The sequence below is a fragment of the Nycticebus coucang genome, chromosome 5 (genome assembly GCF_027406575.1).
Source record: "Nycticebus coucang isolate mNycCou1 chromosome 5, mNycCou1.pri, whole genome shotgun sequence".
In the NCBI taxonomy this organism is placed as follows: Eukaryota; Metazoa; Chordata; class Mammalia; order Primates; family Lorisidae; genus Nycticebus; species Nycticebus coucang.
Window position 1 is genome coordinate 94815050 of NC_069784.1, and position 19221 is coordinate 94834270.

At 38.2% G+C, this 19221-nt stretch overlaps 1 protein-coding gene and 1 non-coding gene across 3 annotated transcripts in view; one reads left to right on the top strand and one right to left on the bottom strand.

Annotated features, from left to right (window-relative positions):
* The window catches only part of NUS1 (NUS1 dehydrodolichyl diphosphate synthase subunit), a 77071-nt gene that overhangs the window by 41419 nt on the left and 16431 nt on the right, over positions 1-19221 (top strand). The window lies entirely within an intron of this gene.
* On the bottom strand, positions 14552-14655 carry LOC128586951 (U6 spliceosomal RNA). The gene has a single exon (XR_008380404.1). It is a non-coding gene; the product is annotated as a U6 spliceosomal RNA (small nuclear RNA).

Here is a 19221-nt window from a genome sequence, read left to right on the forward strand (position 1 = left end):
ATAATTTTGGTGAGAGGTTAATGGAGAATTTGGAGAACAATGAGTTATGCCTTATCTTCAAAGTCAAAGGAAGATCAGAACAAAATGAGAACAAACTTCTGAGTAAAAAATAGAGACATCCTATGGGTTTTTTTAAAATTAACATTCTTAAACTATAACATGTAATTTATAAACTGTAATATAATTTAAGGTATAATTAACATAAACAATGCATAGATATTAAGTATTCTTTCGCTAAGTTGTGACAATTTCATATACTATATAAACACTATTCAAAACAAGATATAAATCATTTCTATCTTCCCAGAATATGTTCTCATGGCTCCTTGCCAGGCAATTCTTTCTCACACCAAGAAACAACCATTGTTCTCATTTTTACCACCATAGATGAGCTTTTGTGGTTCTTGAATTTCGTGTAAATGATGTACACCATGCAGCCTCCTATGTCTAGATTTGTTCATTTGATGGTTTTGAAATTCATTGTGTTCCGTTTGGTGCATTAGTAGTTTGTTCCTTTTACTAATGAGTAGTTTTCAATTGTATGAATGTACTATGCTTCTCCGTGCTCCTGTTAATGGACATTTTTTTTTTCAGTTTTTTTTTTTATTGTTAAATCATAGCTGTGTACATTGCTGCAATCAGGGGGTACAATGTGCGGGTTTGATATACAATCTGAAATATTCTCATCAAACTGTTCAACATAGCCTTCATGGCATTTTCTTAGTTACTGTATGTAGGCATTTGTATTCTGCATTTAGTAAGTTTTGCCTGTACTCATTCTAAGATGCACCATAGGTGTGGCCCCACCCATGACCCTCCCTCCACCCTAACCTCCCCCCTCCCTTCCCCTTCCTTGGCCCTTGTAGTCTTGTGCTATAGTTGGGTTATAGCCTTCATGTGAAAGCTATAATTTAGCTTCATAGTAGGGCTGAGTACATTGGATACTTTTTCTTCCATTCCTGAGACACTTTGCTAAGAAGAATATGTTCCAGCTCCATCCATGTAAACATGAAAGGGTAAAGTCTCCATCTTTCTTTAAGGCTGCATAATATTCCATGGTATACATGTACCACAATTTGCTAGTCCATTCGTGGGTCGATGGGCACTTGGGCTTCTTCCATGACTTAACAATTATCAACTGGGCTACAATAAACATTCTGGTACATGTCTTTGTTATATTGTGATTTTTGGTCTTCTGGGTATAAACCTAGTAAAGGAATTATAGGATCGAATGGCAGGTCTATTTTTAGGTCTCTAAGTATTCTCCAAACATCCTTCCAGAAGGAACATATTAGTGTGCATTCCCACCAGCAGTGTAGAAGTGTGCCCTTTTCTCCACATCCACGCCAACATCTCTGGTTTTGGGATTTTGTTATGTGGGCTACTCTTACTGGGGTTAAGTGATATCTCAGAGTAGTTTTGATTTGCATTTCTCTGATGATTAAGGATGATGAGCTTTTTTTCATGTGTTTGTAGATCATGCATCTGTCTTCTTTAGAGAAGGTTTTCTTCAAGTCCCTTGCCCACCCTGAGATGGGATCACGTGTTCTTTTCTTGCTAATACGTTTGAGTCCTCTGTGGATTCTGGTTATTAGACCTTTATCGGAGGTATAACCTGCAAATATTTTCTCCCATGCTGAGCGCTGTCTGCTTGCTTTACTTACTATGTTCTTGGCTGTGCAGAAGCTTTTTAGTTTGATCAGGTCCCAGTAGTATATTTTTATTTATTTATTATTATTTTCTTTTTTGTAGAGACCGAGTCTCACTGTACCGCCCTCGGGTAGAGTGCCGTGGCATCACACGGCTCACAGCAACCTCCAACTCCTGGGCTTATGCGATTTTCTTGCCTCAGCCTCCCGAGCAGCTGGGACCACAGGCGCCCGCTACAACACCTGGCTATTTTTTTGTTGCAGTTCGGCCGAGGCTGGGTTTGAACCTGCCACCCTCAGCATATGGGGCCAGTGCCCTACTCACTGAGCCACAGGTGCCGCCAGTAGTATATTTTTGATACTGCTTCAATGGCCTGGGGCGTCCTCCTCATAAAATATTCACCCAGGCTGATTCCTTTAAGTTTTCCCTGCACTTTCTTCAAGTATTTTTATAGTTCATGTTTTAAGTTTAAATCTTTTATCAAATGAGACTCTATCTTAGTTAATGGTGAAAGGTGTGGGTCCAGTTTCAATCTTCTACAGCTTGCCAACCAGTTGACCTAGCACCATTTGTTAAATAGGGAATCTTTTCCCCACTGAATGTTTTTAATTGGCTTGTCAAATATTAAATAACAGTAAGTAGCTGGATTCATCACTTGGTTCTCTATTCTGTTCCAGACATCTACTTCTCTGTTTTTGTACCAGTACCATGCTGTTTTGATCACTATCGATTTATTGTACAGTCTCAGGTCTGGTAGCGTGATTCCTCCTGCTATGTTTTTATTGCTGAGTAATGTTTAGGCTATTCGAGGATTTTTCTGATTCCACATAAAACGAAGTATTATTTTTTTCAAGATCTTTAAAATATGACAATGGAGCTTTAATAGGAATTGCATTAAAATTATATATTGCTTTGGGTAGTATAGACATTTTAACAATGTTGATTCTTCCCCGCCATGAGCATGGTATGTTTTTCCATTTGTTAACATCTTCAGCTATTTCTTTTCTTAAAGTTTCATAGTTCTCTTTATAGAGATCTTTCACGTCCTTTATTAGGTATACTCCCAAATATTTCATCTTCTTTGGCACTACTGTGAAAGGAATAGAGTCCTTGAGTGTTTTTTGTTTATTGTTTATTGTTGGTATATATAAAGGCTACAGATTTATGAGTGTTGATTTTGTAGCCTGAGACATTGCTGTATTCCTTGATCACTTCTAAAAGTTTTGTAGTAGAATCCCTAGTGTTTTACAGATATATGATCATATCATCTACAAAGAGTGAAAGTTTGATCTTTTCTGACCCTATGTGGATACCCTTAATCGCCTTTTCTTCCCTAATTGCAATGGCTAAAACTTCCATTACAATGTTAAAGAGCAATGGAGACAATGGGCAACCTTGCCTGGTTCCTGATCTGAGTGGAAATGATTTCAATGTAACTCCATTCAATACGATATTAGCTGTGGGTTTACTGTAGATGGCCTCTATTAGTTTAAGAAATGTCCCTTCTATACCAATTTTCTTAAGTGTTCTGATCATGAAGGGATGCTGGATATTATCAAAAGCTTTTTCTGCATCAATTGAAATATCATATGGTCCTTATTTTTTAGTTTGTTTATGTGCTGAATTACATTTATAGATTTATGTATATTTATGTATGAGCCAGCCTTGAGACCCTGGGATAAATCCCACTTGGTTGTGGTGTGTAATTTTTTTGATGTGTTGTTGGGTTCTGTTTGTTAGGATCTTATTGAGCATTTTAGCATCTATATTCATTAGTGATATTGGTCTATAATTTTCATGGTGGGTCTTTCCCTGGTTTGGGGATCAAGGTGATGTTTGCTTTGTAGAATGTGTTGGGTAATATTCCTTCTTTTTCTATATTTTGGAAAAGGTTTAGTAATATAGGTTCTAGTTCTTCTTTAAAGGTTTGGTAGAATTCTGACGTAAAGCCATTTGGTTCTGGGCTTTTCTTTTTAGGGAGATTTTGTATAGTTGATGCTATTTCAGAACTTGGTATAGGCCTGTTCAACATTTCCACTTCATTCTGGCTAAGTCTTGGTAGGTGGCGTACTTCCAGGTATTGGTCAATTTCTTTCAGATTTTCATATCTGTGAGAGTAGAGTTTCTTGTAGTATTCGTTAAGGATTTTTTGAATTTCTGAGGGGTCTGTTGTTATTTCATTGTTACCATTTCTGATTGATGAAATTAGAGATTTTACTCTTTTTTTCCTGGTTAGGTTGGCCAAAGGTTTATCTATTTTATTGATCTTTTCAAAAAACCAACTTTTAGATTTATTGATCTGTTGTATGATTCTTTTGTTTTCAATTTCATTTAATTCTGATCTGATTTTGCTTATTTCTTTTCTTTTGCTGGGTTTGGGGTTGGAGTGTTCTTACTTCTCCAGTGGCTTGAGATGTCCCATTAAGTTATTCACTTCCTCTCTTTCCGTTTTCTTGAGGAAGGCTTGTAGTGCTATAAATTTCCCTCTTAGGACTGCCTTTGTAGTATCGTAGAGGTTCTGACAATTGATGTCTTAATTGTTGTTTTGTTCCAAAAATTTGGTGATTTCTTTCTTAATCTCATCTATAACCCATCTATCCTTCAGCATAAGGTTTTTAGCTTCCATGTTTTTGTATGGGTATGCAGGTTCCTGTTGTTATTGAGTTCAACTTTTATTCCATGATGGTCTGAGAATGTGCAAGGAATAATTTCTGTTTTTTAATTTGCTGAGGTTAGATTTGTGGCCTAGGATGTGGTCGATTTTGGAGTATGTTCTGTGCGCTGATGAGAAGAATGTGTATTCAGTTTTTTGGGGATGAAATGTTCTGTAGATGTCTGTTATGTCCACATGTGGAATGGTTAAGGTTAAATCTAAAATTTCTTTGCTTAGCTTCTTTTTGGAGGATCTATCCAGCACTGCTAAAAGGGCGTTAAAATCTCCAACTACTATGGAACTGGAGGAAATCAAGTTGCTCATGTCTGTTAGAGTTTCTCTTATACATTGAGGTGCGTTCTGGATGGGTGCATATATATTAATGATTGAGATCTCATCATATTGAGTATTACCTTTAACAAATATGAACTGTCCATCCTTATCCTTCCTTATTTTGGTTGGTTTAAAGCCTATTGCATCTGTGAATAGGATTGCAATACCTGCTTTTTTATGCTTTGCATTTGCCTGGAGTATAGATGACCATCCCTTCACCTTGAGTCTATATTTGTCTTTTAATGTAAGATGCAATTCTTGTATGCAGCAGATATCTGACTTGAGTTTTTGTATCCAGTCAGCCAACCTGTGCCTCTTTAGAGGACAATATAAACCATTCACATTAGTTGAGAATATTGATAAGCCTTTCGAGAGTCCGGTGGACATTTTTAATCCTTTTGTGACTGTGGAAGTTGGAATTTGATTAAAATTTTCTGGGTGGGTTTACTTTTGTGGTGGAGGATTACACTGGTCTTTATGGAGGATAGGTCTGAGAATATCCTGGAGAGCTGGTTTAGTTATGGCAAATTTCTTCAACATGTGAATGTCATTGAAGTATTTAATTTCTACATCATAAATGAAACTCAGTTTAGCTGGATACAGGATCCTGGGTTGAAAGTTATTTTGTTTTAGGAGATTAAAAGTTGATGACCATCCTCTTCTAGCTTGAAAGGTTTCAGGAGAAAGATCTGCAGTTATTCTAATATTCTTGCACTTATAGGTGATGGTTTTCTTTTGTCTGGCTACTTTCAGAATTTTCTCCTTCATATTGACTTTAGTAAAATTGATTATGATGTGTCCAGGGGATGTTTTATTTGGGTTGAGTCATGCTGGAGTTCTGAAACTGTCTGCTATCTGAATTTCAGGATCTCTTGGCATGTCTGGAAAGAGATCTTCCATAATCTTATGGAAAAGAGACTCTGTGCCTTGTGAAGCCACTTCGTCGCTTTTGGGGATTCCTATAAGAGGAATATTGGTTTTCTTCAAATCATCCCAGAACTCTCTGAGAGAGTGATCTGTTTTTGCCCTCCATTTCTCTTCCTCTTTGAGAGTTTGGGAGCATTCGAGAGCTTTGTCTTCAATGTCAGAAATCCTTTCTTTTGCTTGCTCCATTCTGTTACTGAGGGATTCTACTGTGTTTCTCAGATCTTTGAGGACTGCAACTTCTTGTTTTAATGTGTAAAAATCTTTGGTCATTTGGTCTTTGAATGCATTGAATTCTTGAGATATCTTTTGAGTTACTGCTTGGAATTCTAATTTGATCTCATTTGCTATCCAGATTCTAAATTCCATTTCTGACATCTCAGCTATTTGTCTGTGCATGGGATCTTGTGCTGAGTCTGCCCCATTGATCCTTGGGGGAGTTGATCTACTCTAATTATTCACATTGCCAGAGTTTTTGTGTTGATTTCACCTCATGATTGTTTTTCACCATTGCCTCTGGCTGTCCTCAGAGTTGGGGAGGTGTCTCTCCAAGATTAGACCCCAGTGGGATCACTCTCTTGTTGCTGGATCTTTGTAGGGAGTGACCCTGTGTAGTTCCTCTGGGGCTGCCCCAGCTAGGGAGTTCTGGTTGTGGAAGCAGCTCTGGAGTGTGACACACCTGGATCCAGCAACAGGGCGGGAGGTGGTGCACATGGTTCTAGGAGTGCCTGGTGCCCAGTGACTTTGGCACAGAGAGCCCAAGGCTCCATCAGTCTCTGGCCAGGAGAACGGCTCTGCGCAGAGGCAGGGAGGGCTCTGGAGGGCACACACGTACCAGTGTCCTTGGCCAGACAAGTGGGCCGGTGTGGAGGCATGGAGGGTACAGGAGGGAAGATGCAGGGTTGCACGGCTCCCGCAGTTCCTGATCAGAACATGTGGAGGCCTGGCGGGCGTGGGTCATGTGTTGGGGGTCACGGCGCAGCTCTTATGGAGGTCTGGGCAGTGCCAAGCCCAGGAGTTTGAGGTTGCTATGAGCTGTGACACCATAGCACTCTACCCAGGGCAACAGCCTGAGGCTCCAGTGTGCCAAAACCGGTCTCACTCTGCCCCTGAGGGTTAAGGCTATAAGGCAACTCAGTCCCTGCCTTTAGGCTACTCAGTCACTAGGTTACTATCTCCCGCCTAATCCTTGCTCTTCGACCCTGAGGGCGGAGCTTGCGGGGGCAGTTCTCTCACAATGGCTCTCTGCGGTCCACAGCCGAATACTATTAGCTCCGTCTGGCTCAGCAGCTCAGTCTGGGGCCCTAGACAATGCCCAAAGTTCTCCGCACTCCTGCTCAAGCTCTCCCCAAGGCAGTTTAACTGAGTGCCAAGTCCAAAAACATCAAAACAGTTCACAGGTAGGGCATTTCCAGTTTGCAGTCTCACTGCTGTTTGTACTTACGGTTGCCGTCGGGATTAGGTCGATCGAACACATGCAGCCACTTGCCAGTTTTCCACTGTTTTATCCTCCTCTTGGGGTCCAGAAGTCCCTTGCTGACTCCCTGTATCCTCAAAGGGATGATTATAGGCAGATTCCACCAGCCAGAGATGCCTGGAGTCTTATCTCCTCAGACTCACCATGCCCAGTTGCAGGGAAGCTGCTACTCGGATGCCATCTTGCTCTTCTTTTTCCCTTTTTTTCAGTTTTTGACAACTAGGAAAGGATGCTCGCTATAAACACATCTCTCTCTCTCTCTCTCTCTCCCTTCTTTCATTCCTGAGTCAAAGAGTAAATTTATATTTAAATTAACATTTCTCCAGAGTGGTTTAACTTAAGAGTTCTCCAAAGTGGTGGTATACCATGTTACAGCGCCAATACCAATGTATGAGGGTTCTAATTGCTCCGTATAACTCTCTTTAGCTTTGTAATTAGTATATAATGGTGTCTCATTGTGGTTTTATTTTGCATTTCTCTTATAACTAAGGATGTTGGGACCCTTCTCCCGCAATTACTGGCCATTCATATACCTGTTCTGTCAGGTGTCTTCAAACTATTTCCCCATTTGTATAGTTAATATATTCTTGATTTTAGAAATTCTTAATTATTTTGATACATGTCTTTTGTCAGATAAATTATTTTATTAAAATTATTTTTACCCTCAGTCCATGGCTTACATATTCATATTAAGGATATTCTTTTGCTGGGCAAAAATGTTTAATTTTGTTTCATTTATTTATTTATTTATTATTTTATTTTATTTTTATTTTTATTAAATCATAGCTGTGTACATTGATATGATCATGGGGCATCATTCACTAGCTTCACAGACCGTTTACCAAGTTTCACATATACCCTTGTAAGATGCACCACTGGTGTAATCCCACCAACCCCCTTCCCTCTACCCACCTCCCTCCTCCCTCCCCTCCCTTTCCCCCTTCCCCCTATTCTTAGGTTGTAACTGGGTTATAGCTTTCATGTGAAAACCCTAAATTAGTCTCATAGTAGGGCTGAGTACATTGGGTACTTTCTCTTCCATTCTTGAGATACTTTACTAAGAAGAATATGTTCCAGCTCCATCCATGTAAACATGAAAGAGGTAAAGTCTCCGTCTTTTTTTAAGGCTGCATAATATTCCATGGTGTACATATACCACAATTTATTAATCCATTCGTGGATAGATGGGCACCTGGGCTTCTTCCATGACTTAGCAATTATGAATTGGGCTGCAATAAACATTCTGGTACACATATCCTTGTTATGACGTGATTTTTGGTCTTCTGGGTATATGCCCAGTAGAGGAATTACAGGATTGAATGGCAGATCTATTTTTAGATCTCTAAGTGTTCTCCATATCTTTTTCTAAAAGGAATGTATTAATTTGCATTCCCACCAGCAGTGCAAAAGTGTTCCCTTTTCTTCACATCAGCGCCAACATCTCTGGTCTTGGGATTTTGTGATATAGGCTAATCTCACTGGAGTTAGATGATATCTCAAAGTAGTTTTGATTTGCATTTCTCTGATGATTAAAGATAATGAGCATTTTTTCATATGTCTGAAGGCCGTGTGCCTGTCTTCTTCAGAGAAGTTTCTCTTCAAATCCCTTGCCCAGCCTGTGATGGGATCCCTTGTTCTATTCTTGCTAATGCGTTTGATTTCTCTGTGGATTCTGGTTATTAAACCTTTGTCGGAGCCATAACCTGCAAATATCTTCTCCCATTCTGAGGGCTGTCTGCTTGCTTTACTTACTGTGTTCTTGGCTGTGCAGAAGCTTTTTAGTTTGATCAAGTCCCAGGAGGGTATTTTTGAAGCTGCTTCAATTGCCCGGGGAGTCCTCCTCATAAAATACTCGCCCATCCCAATTTCTTCAAGGGTTTTCCCTGCACTCTCCTCTAGTATTTTTATAGTTTCCTGTCTTAAGTTTAAATCTTTGATCCAGTGAGAGTCTATCTTAGTTAATGGTGAAAAGTGTGGGTCCACTTTCAGTCTTTTACAGGTTGCCAGCCAGTTCACCCAGCACCATTTGTTAAATAGGGAATCTTTTCCCCACTGAATGTTTTTAATTGGCTTGTCAAAGATTAAATAACGGTAAGTAACTGGATTCATCTCTTGATTCTCTATTCTATTCCAGACATCTACCTCTCTGTTTTTGTGCCAATACCATGCTGTTTTGATCACTATTGATTTGTAGTATAGCCTGAGGTCTGGTAGTGTGATTCCTCCTACTTTGTTTTTATTTCTGAGTAATGTCTTGGCTATTTGAGGTTTTTTCTGATTCCATATAAAACGAAGTATTGTTTTTTCCAGATCTTTAAAGTATGACAGTGGAGCTTTAATAGGGATTGTATTGAAATTATATATTGCTTTGAGTAGTATAGACATTTTAACTATGTAAATTCTTCCCAGGCATGAGCATGGTATGTTTTTCCATTTGTTAATATTTTCAGCTATTTCTTTTCTTAGAGTTTCATAGTTCTCTTTATAGAGATCTTTCACGTCCTTTGTTAGATAAATTCCCAAATATTTCATCTTCTTTGGCACTACTGTGAATGGGATAGAGTCCTTAACTGTTTTTTCAACTTGACTGTTGTTGGTATATATAAAGGCTACCGATTTATGAAGGTTCATTTTGTAACCTGAGATGCTGCTGTATTCCTTGATCACTTCTAAGAATTTTGTAGTAGAGTCCCTAGTGTTTTCCAGATATACTATCATATCATCTGCGAAGAGTGAAAGTTTGATCTCTTCAGACCCTATATGGATACCCTTGATTGCCTTTTCTTCCCTAATTGCAGTGGCTAAAACTTCCATTACAATGTTAAAAAGCAATGGAGACAATGGGCAGCCTTGTCTGGTTCCTGATCTGAGTGGAAATGATTCCAATTTAACTCCATTCAATATGATATTGGCTGTGGGTTTGCTGTAGATGGTCTCTATCAGTTTAAGCAATGTCCCTTCTATTCCGATTTTCTTAAGTGTTCTGATCATGAAGGGATGCTGGATATTATCAAAAGCTTTTTCTGCATCGATTGAGAGAATCATATGGTCTTTGTTTTTTAATTTGTTTATGTGCTGGATTACATTTATAGATTTACGTATATTGATCCAGCCTTGAGATCCTGGGATAAAACCGACTTGGTCATGATGTATAATTTGTGTGATGTGCTGCTGGATTCTGTTTGTTAGGATTATGTTGAATATTTTTGCATCTATATTCATTAGTGATATCGGTCTATAATTTTCTTTTCTTGTTGGGTCTTTCCCTGGTTTGGGGATCAGGGTGATGTTTGCTTCATAGAACGTGTTGGGTAGTCTTCCTTCTTTTTCTACCTTTTGGAACAGGTTAAGTAATATAGGTACTAATTCCTCTTTAAAGGTTTGGTAGAATTCAGACGTGAAACCATCTGGTCCCGGGCTTTTCTTTTTAGGGAGGTTTTGTATGGTTGATTCTATTTCCGAACTTGATATGGGCCTGTTCAACATTTCCACTTGATTCTGGCTAAGTCTTGGAAGGTGACGTGCTTCCAAGTATTGGTCAATTTCCTTCAGATTTTCATGTTTCTGAGAGTATAGTTTCTTGTAATATTCATTAAGGATTTTTTGGATTTCTGAGGAGTCTGTTGTTATTTCGTCTTTGTTTTTTCTGATTGATGAGATTAGAGATTTTACTCTTTTTTTCCTGATTAGGTTGGCCAAATGTTTATCTATTTTATTGACCTTTTCGAAAAACCAGCTTTTTAATTTATTGATCTGTTGTATTATTCTTTTGTTTTCAATTTCATTTAATTCTGATCTAATTTTGGTTATTTCTTTTCTTCTACTGGGTTTGGGGTTGGAATATTCTTCCTTTTCCAGTTGCTTGAGATGTCCCATTAAGTTGTTAACTTCCTCTCTTTCCGTTCTCTTGAGGAAGGCTTGCAGTTGTATAAATTTCCCTCTTAGAACTGCCTTTGCGATCTCCCAGAGGTTCTGATAGTTCATGTCTTCATTGTCGTTTTGTTCCAAAAAATTGGCGATTTCTTTCTTAATCTCATCTCTGACCCCGCTATCATTCAGCATAAGGTTATTTAACTTCCATGTTTTTGTCTGAGTATGCAGATTCCTGTTGTTACTCAGCTCAAGTTTTATTCCATGGTGGTCCGAGAAGATGCATGGAATAATTTCTATTCCTTTAAATTTACTGAGGTTAGACTTGTGACCTCAGATGTGATTGAATTTGGAGTAAGTTCCATGGGCTGATGAGAAGTATGTGTATTTAGTTTTGTTGGGATGAAATGTTCTGTAGATGTCTGCTAAATCCAAATGTTGGATGGTTAGGTTTAAATCTAAGATTTCTTTGCTCAGCTTCTTGTTGGAGGATCGATCCAACACTGCCAGAGGAGTGTTGAAATCTCCGACGATTATGGAGCTGGAGGAAATCAAGTTGCTCATGTCTGTTAGAGTTTCTCTTATAAATTGAGGTGCATTCTGGTTGGGTGCATAGATATTAATAATTGAGATCTCATCATATTGAGTATTACCCTTAACAAATATGAAGTGACTGTTCTTGTCCTTCCTTACTTTTGTTGGTTTAAAGCCTATTGTATCTGCAAATAAAATTGCAACACCTGCTTTTTTCTGATTACCATTTGCCTGAAAAATGGATGACCATCCTTTCACCCTGAGTCTGCATTTGTCTTTTAGGTTAAGATGTGACTCTTGTATGCAACAGATATCTGGCCTGAGTTTTTGTATCCAGTCAGCTAACTTATGCCTCTTTAGAGGACAGTTTAAGCCGTTCACATTAATGGAGAATATTGATAAGTCTGGTGAAGTTTTGGGTATCGAGTTTTTCAAAAGTCCAGTGGGCATTTTTAATCGTTTCGCCAGTGTGGAAATTGGAGTTTGATCCGAAGTTTCTGAGTGAGTTTACTTTTGTGGTATAGGATTGGTTTGGTCATTATGGAGGATAGGTCTGAGAATATCCTGAAGAGCTGGTTTGGTTATTGCAAATTTCTTCAACATATGAATGTCATTAAAGTATTTAATTTCTCTATCATAAATGAAACTCAGTTTAGCTGGATACAAGATCCGGGGTTGAAAGTTATTTTGCTTTAGGAGATTAAAAGTCGGTAACCACCCTCTTCTGGCTTGAAAAGTTTCAGCAGAGAGATCTGCAGTCATTCTAATATTCTTCCCTTTGAAGGTAATGGTTTTCTTTCTCCTGGCAGCTTTGAGGATTTTCTTCTTCATATTAACTTTAGTGAAGTTAATTATGCTATGCCTTGGGGATGTCTTATTGGGGTTGAGTCGTGCTGGGGTTCTGAAGCTGTCCGCTATCTGAATTTCAGAATCTCTAGGTATGTCTGGAAAATTCTTTTTCATAATTTCATGCAGAAGGGCCTCTGTGCCCAGCGAGGCCACTTCATCTGTTTCTGGAACTCCTATGATTCAGATATTCGCCTTCTTCGAATTATCCCAGAGCTCTCTGAGTGAGTGATCCGTTTTTGCTCTCCATTTCTCTTCCTCTTTGAGAGTTTGGGAGCGTTCAAAGGCTTTATCTTCGATGTCAGAAATCCTTTCTTCTGCTTGCTCCATTTTGTTACTGATGGATTCTACTGTATTTTTCATATCTTTGAGGGCTGCAAATTCTTGCTTCAGTGTGTCTAAATCTTTGGTGGTTTTGTCTTTAAATTCGTTAAATTCTTGAGACAACTTTTGAATTTCTCCTCGAATTCCTAATTCCACTTTGTTAATCTTGTCTACAATCCAAATTCTGAATTCGATTTCTGACATCTCAGCCAGTTGTTTATGAATGGGATCTTCAATTGCATCTGCCATATCTTTCCTTGGGGGGGTTGATCTATTCTGTTATTCATGTTACCAGAGTTTTTCCGCTGATTCTGCCCCATGGTTGTTTTACTCCCTCTGATTTTTTTCCCCGGGGCTTTGTTGAGGGCCCGTACAGTGTTGTGGCCTGAGAAACTGGGGCCCTGTCTGGTGCGGTGGGGCTAAATGGTTCTGCCTTGTTTTCAGCTGGTTTCTGCTCCACCCTTTTGTTTGTATCCTTGTGGTCGCAGCTTGCCTCAGCAGGGTTGACGTGAGTTCTACAACCTTCTCTCTTAGTGCAGCTCAAATCCACCAGGTTACTTGCTGAATTTTTGTCCTTTAACTCTCCTTCTGAACGAGAGCCTCTGTGGAAAGCTGGCTTCAGTCAGCCATCTTGTCTCCTCCCCCTCCACCTGCAAAATGTTTAATTTTGAGTAAGCCTAAATTATCAGTTTTTTTCTTTCATGGTTAGTGCTTTTCATCTTGTTTAAAATATTTTCACAACCCAAGTCACAAAGATCTTGTTCTATGTTTTTAACAGATATTCTAATTGTTTTAGCTTTTATATTTAGGTCATCTTCCATTTTGAGCTAATGTTTACGTACAATGTGAGATAAGAGTACTCCATTTGTTTACGTATGAATATTCAGGACTATTTTCATAACCCAAGTTACAAAGATCTTGTTCTATGTTTTTTGTTTTTTTTTTTTAAGAGACAGACCTCACTTTTTTGCCCTTAGTACAGTGCTGTGGCATCACAGCTCACAGCAACCTCCAACTCCTGGGCTTAGGTGATTCTCTTGCCTCAGCCTCCCGAGTAGCTGGGACTAGAGGCACCCACCATAACATCCAGCTACTTTTTTGTTGCATTTTGGCCGGGGCCAGGTTTGAACCCACCACCCTCAGTATATGGGGCTGGTGCCCTACCTCCTGAGCCACAGGCGCCACCCCTTGTTCTGTGTTTTTAACAGATATTCTAATGGTTTTAGCTTTTGTATTTAGGCCATCTTCCATTTTGAGTTAATTTTTATGTACAATGTGAGATAAGAGTAGTCCATTTGTTTATATATGAATATTCAGGACCAGTGTGCTACGATTATAGGTGTGAGCCACCATGCCTGGCCTGTGGTAAGTATTTTGATTATAAACTTAGTTTCTTTCATGGGTAAAATATTTATTAAAGACATTTGACTTTTTGTGAACAAGCTTTGGTTGTTTGTATTTTTCAAGGAATTTTTCCACTTGATCTAGCTTGTTGAATTTTTTTTTTGGTATTGACTTTGTTTATTTATTTATTTATTGTTAAATCATAGCTGTGTACATTTGTGCAATGAAGGGGTACAATGTGCTGGTTTCATATATAATCTGAAATATTCTCATCAAAGTGTTCAACGTAGCCTTCATGGCATTTTCTTAGTTATTGTATGTAGACATTTGTATTCTGCATTTAGATGCACCATAGGTATGGCTCCACCCATTACTCTTCCTCCACCCTGACTTCCCCCTCCCTTCTCTTCCCTTGGCCCTTTGTTGGTAGAAAATTGTATAATATCTGTAAGATGGGTAGTGATGTCTTCTCTTTTATTTGTGATATTGATGATTCTATCTTCTCTCTTTTCTGATCAATCTTTAAATGGGTTTATTAACTTTACTAATATTTTAAAGGAATCAACTTTCAATTGATTGGTTACATGTGATTTTTTTTTAATATGGAATGCTTCACAAATTTGTGTGTCATCCTTGCATAGAGGACATGCTAATCTCTGTATCGTTCCAATTTTAGTATGTGTGCTGCTGAAGCAAGCACCATTTTGACTTTTTGTGTTATTTGTCTCCCTTTTGTTGATTTCCTTTTTTATATTTGTCTTATTTTTATATTTTTAATCTTGGTTTTAGTCTGCTCTTTTTTTCCCTAGCTTAAAATAGAAGCATAGACCATTGTTTAGCCATCTATATGTCTTATAATATAGCCATTTAAACTTTTAAATTGCACTCTAAGACCTACTGTAGAGGCATTTCACACATTTACATTATTATTTTATTCAGATTATGTTCTAACTTTCTTTGTTATATGATCTTTGGCCCTTTTGTTAGAACTATGTGGCTTAATTTCCAAATATTTGAGATTTTTTTAAGTTTTTTATTGTTATATATTTTTCTTTTTTGCTGTCAATATAATTTTCATTTTATTTAAAAACCATTTGAGTGCTTCTTATATGTCAGATTCTATGTTTATTTTTCATTTGTTTATTTATTTTTCAATTATTTATTTTTTTATTAAATTATAAACACATAGATCTGTATAACACATGGTGCTGGGAGAATTGGCGGTGACTTGTAGAAGATTGAAACTGAATCCATACCTTTCATCATTAACAAAAATTGACTTTCACTGTATAAAAGATTTAAACTTAAGACATGAAACTATAAAGATTCTTGGAGAGAGTGCAGGAGAAACATTTGAAGAAATTGGCCTGGGAGAATACTTTATGAGGAGGACCCTCCGGGCAATTGAAGCAACACCAAAAATACATTACTGGGATCTGATCAAACTAAAAAGTTTCTGCACAGCCAACAACACAGTATGTTATATATTTCTAATTTCATTCTTTTGCAGTCAAAAAATTACTCTGCATGGTTTTTATCATTTAAAATTTATTGAAACTTTTTAGCTTGACACATTGTGTATTGTGGTATTTTATCCATGTATATACGAACAGAATGTATATTCTGCATTTATTTGGTACAGTGATCTTCAAGTAACAGTTAAATCCAATGCTTTTGCTCAAATCTATGTGTTTACTGATTTTTTGTCTACTTGTTCTTCAAGTAGTGAGAGGGGGGTATTCAAATTTCCAACTGCAGTTGTGTATTTGTTGATTTTTTTTTTTTTTTTACTTTTGACAATTTTGATTCATGTACATATTTGAGGTTCTGTTACTAGGTGATTACATGTATAGTATTGTTGATTCTTGTTGATGAATTGTCCTTATCATTACTGAATCGCTTTATCTATAGTGGTACTTCTTGTCTTAAGGTCTGTGTGGTTTGATATGACATAGTCATATTATACTTAATGTTTACATGGTATACCTTTTCTACCTTTTGCATCTGTTTATTTAACTACTACATACTTAGCTTTGTTTATTTATCTAATCTAATAAACTCTGTCTTTTAATTGGAGTGTTCAGTCCATTTTTACTTAATGTAATTATTGATATGGTTGCGTTTCAGGTTAGCTTCTTTTATTGAGTAATATGCATTTAAGTTTCTTCCAGGTCTTTCATGGCTTCATAGCTTATTTCTTTTTAAGACTACATAATATTCTATTGTCTGACGTCCCATAGTCTATTTACCCATTCACCTACTGTCTTAGTTGGCTAGGGTTGCCATAACAAAATACCACAGGCTGAGTGGCTTAAACGATGGATATTTATTTTCTCACAGTTAAAAAAACTAGAAGTTCAGGATCAAGGTAAAAGCCAGCTGGGTTCAATTTCTGGTAAAGACTCCTTCTTGGCTTCCAGATAGCCACTTTCTCACTGTGGCCTTGCATGGCCTTCTCTCTACATGCAAGCCACCGATCTTTGAAGATTGGGTGCCCATCCTGGTGCCTCATTTAACTTTAATTACCCCTTAATGCCTTTAATTCCAATCACAGTCGCATTTGGGATTAGGCTTCCACTGTGTAAATTTAGGGGTGGTGGTGGTAGTGGTAGAGGTAACGTAGTCCATAGCATCTATTGAAGGACATTTTGGTTGCTACCAAGTTTTTGACAATGCTGTAAACATCTGTATGCAGGGTTTTTTTGCAGACATAACTTTTCAACTTCATTGGGTAAATATCATGGAGTGTGATTACTGGATTGTGTGGTAGGAATATGTTTAATTTTGTAAGAAACTGCCAAACTGTCACCCAAAGTGACTATATAATTTTGCTTTCTCACTGGCAGTAAGAGTTCCTATTGCCCTACTTCCTCTCCCTCAGTATTGTAGTCAATGGTCTAGATTCTGCCCATTCTCAGAGGGGTATAGTGGTATCTCAGTGCTTTGATTTCCATTTCCCTAAAGAGATGTGATGTGGAAGGACTTTTCATATGCTCACTTGCCATCTGTCTATCTTTTGGTGAGAAGTCTGTCCAGTCTGAGAAGTCTTTTGCCTGTTTTTAAATCAGGAAATGATATTCTCTTGCAAGATTTAATTTTGTAGATTAGTGAAGCTTCGAAAATAACCTGTGAGTCTGTAAAAATTTTTAAAATGTTGAAGCAATTGTGAAATATATAAATATAATTCTTACAGTTCTGAAGAATTTGACACATTTTTCTTCTGGGAAAATTTTACTTTTTAGGTAGTTATTCAAAACCACATCAACATAAACTTTGGCTGAGTAAATCCTCACTCTACATAAAAATGAGATTGAGAGTTTTTTGTTGGTTTTTTTTTTTGCAATTTTTGGCCAGGGCCAGGTTTAAACCCGCCACCTCCGGCATATGGGGCTGGTGCCCTACTCCTTTGAGCCACAGGTACCACCTGTGTGGTGGTATGTTTGTTTTTAAGGAACAGTAACACACATATTGAAGAAAAACAAGAGGGCATCTTTTTCTTATATTTCTTTTTTTTTTTTTCTTATATTTCTAAGAACAAGGCAATGTTTCTCAGACCCCAGCCCCACCCTGAACACTCTGTCCCACCACTCACATTCTCTGGCTTGGACTGTGCTACACATCTTCTTAAAGCAGTTCCTGGGCCAGAGAGATTTTGTTTTGCTGAACCTATGGCTTGAATCACCCCAAAAGCAGTGACAAGGGAGTTTCCAAACTCCAAGATGGGGCCAGTTGAGATTCAAAAGAAAGAAGCACCAAACACCAGGTGATCAATCCAAAGTGCTTATGAGGGAAAATTACAGGGTGCTGTAGCAATCTCTGCAGCAGACAGTAAGAGAAAAAGGGGTGTTCTTTCTAAATACGTCATCAGTGAGGGGGTCAGGGTATGGAGTTTATATGAAGGTTTAAGGAATTTGTCTCAGTTACTTAGTATTTTGGACAATAGCCTAGATACTTAGAAATGTTCGGGGCTCCAGTTTGGGTTCAAGCATGGTGGCAAAATCTTGTAGTTGACTGGGTCAGAAAGCAAGTAAGACACTCTCCTGATCTTTGGTCAGGACATAGAAAGAAAGCAGGGTGAACTGAAGGACTCTGCAGGAGAACAAAGTCTCATGATGGGCTTAGCTCAATTAGGACCGAACCTGAGGCTTTGGGATGAAGCCAGCCTCCTCTGAATTATTTGGCTATATGGAAGAGGTGGGCATCTGAACAAAATCAATGTATTATTGTTAGGAAGAGATGTTGGAGGCAAACAAATAAGTTTATTTACTGTGACCTAAAATATCTGGCACACAAGGGACAAATGCTAATGTGGGGGAGAGGGTCATGCAGCAGAAAAATGGGGTGGAGAGCACAAACGTAGTGAACCCATGCAGCAGTAGGCTGGGGAAGAGTTTTAGGTAGACATAGATGTCATAAGCTGATTCTAGAGGGAGGAAAGCAAACTTCAAAGGCCTGCTTGGCTGACTGCAAATGTTGCCTTGGGCCATCAAGCACAGATGTTTGTATAGCTCATAAATAAACCAGCAGCTCTAGGAAACTGTTGTAACTTGTAAGTAGAGGGTCAGGTCTATGAGCTGTTTCTTAAAATAATGAAGTCAGAGGGGATCTTGACTCTCTGTTTTGGAGTCTTATTTACTGCACAAAGGGGTTGCATAAGTGTGTGGGGGTGAAGAGCAGGATGAGCTACGTAATTTGCAGGGCCCGGTGAAAAATGAAAATTCAGGGCCCCTTGCTAAAAAATTATGACAGATTTCAAGATGTTGACAGCAGAACATTATACAAAATGTGGTGCCTTTCTATGCATAGGGGCCCTGTACCACTGCCAAATCACACACCCACAAAGCCATTTGTGGGGAGGAATGTTGCTCTCTGTATAAGAGTCTCCAAGTTGCTTCCATGCAGCACTTTAATGAACCCCTATATTTTGATACAGCAACACTGCTGCTGCCCTATAACATCAACTGGAAAGTGGTGTCAGAATACAGTATGGGGAATTGTGAGAAGAAGTTCCTAGCTCCAACTCTGCAACTGAGTACAAGCTATTTAGCTTATTCACATCTTAGTTGGGCTTATTTGTTAGAGTTGGTCTAGATCAGCAGTTTTCAAACCTTTTATTTGGAGTTGGCTATGGTCTGAATGTTTGTGTTTCCTGAAAACTCACTTTGAAATCTAATTCCCAGTGTGATGGTATTAGGAGAAGTATCTATTTGGATCAAGGTTGCAAACTATAGCCTTTGGGTCAAATCCAACTGCTGCCTATTTTTGT